We start from the raw sequence: 9,703 nt of genomic DNA, 5'->3' as shown, positions 1-9,703 counted from the left end.
CTCCATTTGGAGTTTTTTAGCTTAAGTTATGGTCCAAAAATCATAACTGGCTGGATTGAAATTTTTCTGGACTGACCATATCTATAGTGCAGTGAACAGTGATTTCAACCCACTTGTTGGATAGGTTTTGGTCATAATTTGGGTTAGGTTTCTTCATGAAAGTTGTTGGTCTATATCTCAGCTTGTTGTGGGTAAAAGTTCAGATCAATTGGACTATTCTACACTGAGTTATGTCCAAATGAACAATCACTGTTCATTTGGTCATTTAGCAGAAACAGACTGCAGGTCACCCGGATTGAGGCAAGCTTTTGGTCCACTTGGTTTTGTTTTATGGGCATGGTTTCTTCACCAAAGTTGTGCCATTATGTGTCTAGTTTCATGTCCAATTGTCCAAACACTAATTGAACCTCTACAATTTAAGTTATGGCTGCCCAAACCTACTGGACTCATGTCCAATTCTGCAGGTCACCTAGGGCAGCCACACTAAACCTAAATCCCATCGCTAAACACACTTCATTTCTTGTTTAACAATAACCAAATGGTCACTAATTGACCATTAAAACTCACTTTCATCATTACATGAGCAAACCCTATTGTTGTTAATTGTCCACATTTTCCATGTTCATACATGCCTAAACTTTGTATTTCACTTACACAATTTGGTTCAATTAATCATTTAATACCAAGGGCAGCCTATGAACCACTTTACTTCAAGCAAACTCATCAACCCTAAGCTGCCAAAATTCTAGGAAATAAATACACATAATTTTTATTTTGTTTTTCTTACATTTTCTACTTATCTCATGGCATTAAGCATGAATTAAGTAAAAGTAGTAAGAGTTTGGACACTAACCTTGTGAGCAGAATTTTTCCACTCAAAATTCCTTCACTTTCTTTGGCTTCTTGGCAGCCAAACACTTGCTTAAGATGTAGAGACAAATTTTATTGAAGTGGACTTAGGGTTTTAAGTGAGATTTGGGTGGGTTATAAAGCTTTGGTAAGCTTTCAATGGTGGAATGGGTATGGAGTTTGAGGGATACGGCTGAATTTTTGTGAAGGTGATGGCTGCTGGGTTTTATGAGTTTTTTCTGTATTCTTATCCACATTTTATTAGTTAATTTAAGTGTTGATTAAATATGATTGGTGGGTAAGTGTTTAATGACATCATATGATGTCATAATTGGTATTTTCTTCCATTTTTTTTTCTTCTCTCCTCTACTCATTTTCAATTTAATTTTTAGCATTATTTATTCACATTTTATATTATAATAATTATTTACTTAACTGGACAAGTCAGCCAAAAATCACCTCTGAAGGCGAAATGACCAAAATGCCCTCCGTTTGGCTCAACGGGCCAAAATTGTCTGTACCGATTGAAAAATTTTTCTAAGTATTTTCTTGGTATTCTAATGCCATAGAAACCTCAATGACCCTTCTCTGGAGTTCCAAAAATTATTTTATGAATTTTCCCCCAGGTCTAGGGCTCCTAGTTTTGAGAACCGCAACTTCCTACTAGGTTACGTATCGCTTGGGCACCGGCTCATTTAACTTGATTGTATTTTATTTCTAAAATTTTTTCTAAATTTTTCTTATTAATATTTGAGTTAATTATGGTTCCTCACTTTAGTTTAAATATTTTTCCGGACGTTCTAGCTGTCGGGACCAACACTGGTCACCGGAACAGTAGAATGGACGGAGTTGCTACAGAGAGGGTGTTACAACTCTTCCCCTCTAATTTAAATTTCGTCCTCGAAATTTACCTGATGCAAACAGTTGAGGGAACTATTGCCTCATCGTCTCTTCATTTTCCCATGTTGCCTCTTCGCTATTGTGGTGCCTCCAAAGCACTTTCACCAGTGGAATCTGCTTATTCCTCAACTCTTTCACTTCCCGAGCCAAGATCCTTATGGGTTATTCTTTATATGTCAAATCCAGTTGTACTTCAATTTCTTCCACGGAGATGACATGTGAAGGATCTTAGCGGTATCTTCTTAGCATAGAAACGTGGAACACATTGTGGATCTTGTCCAGCTCTGGTGGTAAAGCTAGCCTGTAGGCTACTGGTCCCACACGTTCAATGACTTCATATGGGCCAATGAACCTAGGGCTCAACTTACCTTTTCTTCCAAACCTCAGTACCTTCTTCCACGGTGACACCTTGAGGAACACTTTGTCGCCAACTGCATATTCTATTTCTTTTCTCTTCAAGTCGGCATAGGATTTTACATGCATGCGAGGCAACCTTCAGATTGGCTTTGATTAGTTTTACCTTCTCTTCAGTCTGTTTCACCAAGTCTGGGCCTACCAGTTTGTCTTCACCCAATTCAGTCCAGCACACTGGAGTTCTACATTTTCTCCCATACAGTGCTTTATACGGGGCCATTTGGATGCTAGCTTGGTAGCTATTGTTGTATGCAAATTCTGCCAGTGAGAGGTATCTATCCCAACTTCCCTCAAACTCAATGACACAACTCCTCAGCATATCCTCAAGGACCTGAAATATATTTCATGTTATTATTATCATTTTAGTTCAATATTTGTATTAATTCAATTGGTTTCAATTGTTTACCTGGATTACTCTTTCTGATTACCCATCCGTTTGAGGATGGAAAGCTGTGCTAAAGTGGAGTTCTATACCCAAGGATTCATGCAACTTCTTCCAAAATCTCGATTTAAACCTTGGGTCTCGATCAGATATGATGGAAAGTGGAATTCCATGCAATCTAACTATCTCACTAATATACAATTCTGCTAATTTCTCTAGTGAGTAGTCAGTCCTAACTGGCAGAAAGTGTGCTGACTTCGTCAATCTATCTACTATCACCCATACTGCATCATGCTTCTTTTGGGTGAGAGGTAGACCACTTACAAAATCCATGGTGACCCGATCCCATTTCCATTCAGGCATGCGTATAGGCTGTAGTAAACCTGATGGAACCTGATGTTCTGCCTTAACTTGCTGACATGTCAAGCATTTAGTCACATAGTCAGCTATGTCCTTCTTCATACCAGGCCACCAATACTGAAGCTTCAGATCATGATACATTTTTGTACTTCCTGGGTGCATAGCATAAACACTAGCATGTGCCTCTTTCAGAATACTGGCTTTCAATTCCCCATTATCTGGTACACATACTCTTCATTTGTAGTACAAACACCCATCTGCTTTCACCTCATAGTCAGTTGCTTCTCCCTCTGAGATTTTGCTCATAATAGCCATTAATTTTTCATCTGCCTTTTGCCCATCTAAAATTTGCTGTAGCAGGTTTGGCCTCACTTGCAACTCAGCCAAAATAGCTCCATCTCGAACTAAAGATAAACGGGCATTCAATGATCTCAAAGCTGTGATGGATTTTCTGCTCAAAGCATCAGCAACTACATTTGCCTTCCCAAGATGATAGTCAATTACACAATTATAGTCCTTCAGGAACTCAATCCATCGCCTCTGTTTAAGGTTGAGCTCCTTCTGAGTTGGCAAATATTTTAGACTTTTGTGGTCTGTGTAAATGTAGCACTTTTCACCATATAAGTAGTGCCTCCATATCTTCAGTGCGAAGATAATTGCTCCAAGCTCTAGATCATGGGTAGGGTAATTCTGTTCATGTGGCCTTAGCTGTCTGGATGCATAAGTGACCACCTTCCCCTCTTGCATCAATACACACCCTAACCCATTATGAGAGGCATCACTGTAGACAATAAAGTCCTTTCCTGACACTGGCTATGTTAACACTGGTGCCTCTGTCAACATAGCCTTCAACTTCTCAAAACTAGTCTAACACTTGTCATTCCAGTCAAATCTAACATTCTTGTGTAACAAATTGGTCATTGGAGCAGCTATTAAGGAAAATCCATTCACAAATCTTCTGTAATACCCAGCTAGCCCCAAGAAACTTCTGACCTCAGTTGCATTCCTGGGAGGCTTCCATTCCATCGCTGCTTTTATTTTCTTGGGATCCACTCTAATCCCATCAGCTGACACTATGTGTCCAAGGAATGCATTCTCATTCAACCAGAAGTCACACTTGGACAACTTAGCATACAGCTTCTTTTCTCTCAAGGTTTGCAAAACAATTCTCAAATGCTCATTATGTTCTTCCCTGGTCTTGGAATACACCAAAATATCATCAATAAAGACCACTACGAACCGATCTAGGTATGGATGGAAGATATGGTTCATAAGGTCCATGAATGCCGCTGGTGCATTTGTTAGGCCAAAGGGCATCACCAGAAACTCATAATGCCCATACCGAGTCCTAAATGTAGTCTTTGGCACATCTACATCCTTCACCCTCAACTGATGATACCCTGATCTGAGATCAATCTTAGAAAATACTCCTGCACCCTTCAATTGATCAAACAGATCATCAATTCTAGGCAACGGATACTTATTCTTCACTGTCACTTTATTCAACTGCCGGTAATCAATACATAACCTCAAAGTCCCATCCTTTTTCTTTACAAATAGCACTGGAGCTCCCCATGGTGACACACTGGGGTGTATGAATCCCTTATCCAGTAACTCCTGTAACTGGATTTTCAGTTCCTTCAATTCTGTGGGTGCCATCCTATAAGGAGCAATAGAGATTGGTGCTGTACCCGGCAGTGTCTCAATAGCAAATTCAACTTCCCTTTCTGGTGGCAAACCAGGCAATTCTTCAGGGAACACATCTGGGAAGTCTTTTACTGTAGGTATGTCACACAGATCTGGCTTAGCCTGCCTAGTATCCACCACATGTGCTAGGTAGGCTTCACAGCCTTTTCTCATCAGTTTTCTTGCAGTTGTGGCTGAGATGACATTGGATAAGAAATCTGTCCTTTCCCCTATAACTGTAATCTCATTACCCTCAGGAGTTTTTAAAGAAATCCTCTTCAGTTTACAATCAACCATTCCCTGATGACGTGTCAACCAGTCCATTCCCAAAATTACGTCAAACTCATTGAAAGGCAACTCAATCAGGTCTGCCAAGAATTCATACCCCTGAATCCTTAACGGGCAACCCTTGTACACTTTGTTCACCGCTACACTGTGGCCCAATGGATTAGTGACCAGAATGTCTTGGTCACTCTCCCCTACTAGTATCCCCCCTTATAGGTTGATGCAGATGTATGGATGAGTGGATCCTAGATCCACCAATGCATTCACAGATGTATTATAGAGAGAGAACGTACCCCCGATGACGTCCGGGGCATCTTGCTCCTCCTGAGCTCTCATGGCATAGGCTCTGGCAGGTGGTTTACCCTCAGGCCTTTCTGCTGGCTCAGATGCAGGCTTCTGTGATGGTCCCACGCCTCGGTTGCGGATTTCCTACCCCTTTGTGGTGCGAAGCGGTGCATGCGCTTGTGTTGGAGTAGCTGTAGTAGTTCTGCGTGGACAGTTCCTCAACTGATGCTCTATTGACCCACACCTTAAGCAGGCACCCGTCACTGTCCAACACTCCCCCTTATGCCACTTCAGGAAATGTGAACATGCAGAAGATGCTGAGGCTGGTCCCCTGAACCCCGTCCCTGGAGAGCTGCCCACTGATGGTGTGGACTGACCTCTTCTAGGGGTGAACTGTGGCCTGGGCCCCTGAGACTGAACCTAACCTTGTGGTTGACCTGAACTCTGTGTAGGTGGACCTTTGAACTTCTTCCCAGGTGCAGGAGATGAATTAGACTGACTCGGGCCCCTCTTCTGCTGTCTCTCTCTTCTGGTCTGCTCACTTATTCTTACATTTTCAACTTTTATTGCAGCTTCCACTAACTTGGTGAAGTCTGTGATTCCCAAGGTAGTAATCATGATCTTTATATTGTCATTTAATCCCTCTTCAAATCTCTTACACTTTTCAACTTCATTAGGGACTATCTCCCTCCCGTAGCGGCTCAATCTGAAAAATTCCTTTTCATGCTTTGCCACTGTCAACTGTCTCTGCCTCAGGTTAATGAATTCCTTTCTTCTCTCTTCTAGGTATACACTACCCACATATTTCTTCTTGAATTCTGAGAGGAAGAAGTCCCAAGTTATTACTTCTGGTTGCACTTCACTATACACCGTATCCCACCATTCATATGCATCATCTTGCAACAGAGATACAACAGCTTCTAGATTTTGTTCAGGAGTGCAGTGGAGTTGTTTTAAAACTCTACCTGTTCTGTTCAACCAATTTTCAGCTACAACAGAATCATCTTCTCTCTTGCCAAAGAAGTCCACTGCTCCAAATTTTCTCAATCTTTCCAGGTGTGATTTCGGTTGTGGAGGTGGTGGTGGTGGTGGCATTACCCCAGCCATTTGTTTGAAGAATTCGGCCATTTGCTGGAACACGGCCTGTGGAGGTTGAGCAGGCTCTGATGGAGCTGGTGGAGTAGGTTCTCCCCTACCCCCAGTCTCAGCTACTGCAGGTGGAGCATGACTCTCCACTTCCTCCTCAACTGCCCTCTGAGATGTGGGGTCCATATCCTAATCAAAATAACAAAGACAAACAGATCTGCATTAGTGTCACCTCGACTCTTACAAATACAATGCATGGTATGGAGTCAATCTAGGCCCAGAAACGCCTAAACCGTGCTCTGATACCACTAAATGTGACACCCCTTACCCGTCAATAGTATATCCGAGTAAAATATGTCACACAGTGTACCGGAACACTCTATTTTATCTCAACCATTTTTATTCTTCCTTAATTTATTTTTATCATAGTTTTGAATATAATTTGTAAAATATAATTCATTTAAGTCATTTATTGAAATTATAATTTATTTAAGGTTCCAAAAATTTTATAGAAAATTCGGCAGAGTACCAGCTAAAAAATAGAGAAAACAGTTCTTCGGAACCTATGAAAAACACTTCCAAAATTTTCAACCAATCTCAAACTCCATTTCATCATCAAAATCTCAATATTTTTCAATAACATTTCCATTTCTCAATCATTCATTTCTCATGGTATTCATATACACGCAATAAATAAATACTCAATTTTCCATTCATAAACACAATTTCCATTTATTTACATTAACATCAAAATATATTACATAAGTCTCAATTACACAAGAGAAAATAAAAGTTAGTTACAAAATATCAAAATGAAACCTAGTGTCCTACCAATGCATTAAAGATGGTGAGGTGACACGGACACTATGCAGAGCTGCAGGAGGTCTCACCCAGTCTGTGGTCTACTGGGCTCTCGGTCAGTATCTCCAGAACCTATGCGTGGCAAAAGTAACGCGCTAAGCAATAATGCTTAGTGGTGCCAATAATAAAATAAAAAGAAATAACAGAAAATAAATATGCAGTGAACGTATTGATGTCTCATTGCAAATAAATTTTCGTTGAGTATTTCTAGACTTACTTATTTTGTACTTGTTATATTCATTATTTCATTAAATTTATCCACTTTCATTTTTGGTTGCCCAAGTAACCTATACTAGACGACTGGACTGGATAAACGGGTAAACTGGCATTGGGTATCAAGTACCTCGGGCCGTCACACCATCGGTCACATATGTATCTCCCGGTATGCAAGAGAACAGCTAATAAGTTGTAATAACATTAGGCACAAGGCCAAGTCTCAACACAATGTCAGAATGGCTAAAAGCCATGAAATCACAGAATGGCATAATGCCATGTGTAGGACTGCTAACTGAACCCTATTGGCATGCCAAGCTATCAAAACCAATCTTGTTAGGTATACTAGGGCATTTCACACCTTTAAGTTTCACAATTTTTGGAATTTAAGTTTTAGTGTTACTATTCCATTCATTGGTCAACAAAAATATTGAATTTTGCATAGGCGATAGGTACATTGGTTTTAATATCATCAACATACCACATTTTGCATTCAAAATTTGTTGGTATTGGTTGCCAATATCATTTCTAAGCTTAATGTTAGTTGGCAGAATTGCCTTGTGTTTACTATTCCATTGGTCAATTTTGTAGTGGGAATTTGGCAAAATGATCAACATGAAAGTTGTTCCTTATTTTGTTTAGTTGAATTTTCTTTTTTGAATCACTCCATTAGGAGTTTTGTAGCTAAAGTTATGGTCCAGAAACCATAACTGGCCGGATTGAAAATTTTCTGGACTGACCATATCTATAGTGCAGTGAACAGTGACTTCAACTCACTTGTTGGATAGGTTCTAGTCATAATTTGGGTTAGGTTTCTTCTTGAAAGTTGTTGGTATATATCTCAGCTTGTTGTGGGTAAAATTTCAGGTCAATTGGCCATTCTACACTTAGTTATGGCCAAATGAACAATCACTGTTCATTTGGTTATTCTGCAGAAACAGACTGCAGGTCACTCAGATTGGGGCAAGCTTTTGGTCTACTTGGTTTGGTTTTATAGGCATGGTTTCTTCCCCAAAGTTGTTCCATTATATGTCTTGTTTCATGTCCAATTAGGCAAACACTAATTGAACCTCTACAATTCAAGTTATGGCTGCCCAAACCAGCTGGACTCATGTCCAATTCTGCAGGTCACCTAGGGCAGCCACACTAAACCTAAATCCCATCACTAAACACACTTCATTTCTTGTTTACCAATAACCAAATGGTCACTAATTGACCATTAAAACTCACTTTCATCATTACATGAGCAAACCCTATTGTTGTTAATTGTCCACATTTTCCATGTTCATACATGCCTAAACTTTGTATTTCACTTACACAATTTGGTTCAATTAATCATTTAATGCCAAGGGCAGCCTATGAACCACTTTACTTCAAGCAAACTCATCAACCCTAAGCTGCAAAAATTCTAGGAAATAAATACACATAATTTTTATTTTGTTTTTCTTACATTTTCTACTTATCTCATGGCATTAAGCATGAATTAAGTAAAAGTAGTAAGAGTTTGGACCCTAACCTTGTGAGCAGAATTTTTCCACTCAAAATTCCTTCACTTTCTTTGGCTTTCTTGGTAGCCAAACACTTGCTTAAGATATAGAGACAAATTTTATTGAAGTGGACTAAGGGTTTTAAGTGAGATTTGGGTGGGTTATAAAGCTTTGGTAAGCTTTCAATAGTGGAATGGGTATGGAGTTTGAGGGATACGGCTGAATTTTTGTGAAGGTGATGGCTGCTGGGTTTTATGAGTTTTTGCTGTATTTTTATCCACATTTTATTAGTTAATTTAAGTGTTGATTAAATATGATTGGTGGGTAAGTGTTTAATGACATCATATGATGTCATAATTGGTATTTTCTTCCATTTTTTTTTCTTCTCTTCTCTACTCATTTTCAATTTAATTTTTAGCATTATTTATTCATATTTTATATTATAATAATTATTTACTTAACTAGACAAGTCGGCCAAAAATCACCTCTGAAGGTGAAATGACCAAAATGCCCTCCGCTTGGCTCAACGGGCCAAAATTGTCTGTACCGATTGAAAATTTTTTTTAAGTATTTTCTTGGTATTCTAATGCCATAGAAACCTCAATGACCCTTCTCTGGAGTTCCAAAAATTATTTTATGAATTTTCCCCCAGGTCTAGGGCTCATAGTTGTGAGAACCGCAACTTCCTACTAGGTTACCCATCGCTTGGGCACCGGCTCATTTAACTTGGTTGTATTTTATTTCTAAAATTTTTTCTAAATTTTTCTTATTAATATTTGAGTTAATTATGGTTCCTCACTTTAGTTCAAATATTTTTCTGGACGTTCTAGCTGTCGGGACCGACACTGGTCACCGGAACAGTAGAATGTATGGAGTTGCTATCGAGAGGGTGTTA

This window comes from Hevea brasiliensis, chromosome 8 (genome assembly GCF_030052815.1).
Source record: "Hevea brasiliensis isolate MT/VB/25A 57/8 chromosome 8, ASM3005281v1, whole genome shotgun sequence".
Lineage (NCBI taxonomy): Eukaryota > Viridiplantae > Streptophyta > Magnoliopsida > Malpighiales > Euphorbiaceae > Hevea > Hevea brasiliensis.
The sequence above is the reverse complement of the archived record's forward strand: the minus strand, read 5'-3'. Positions refer to the sequence as shown.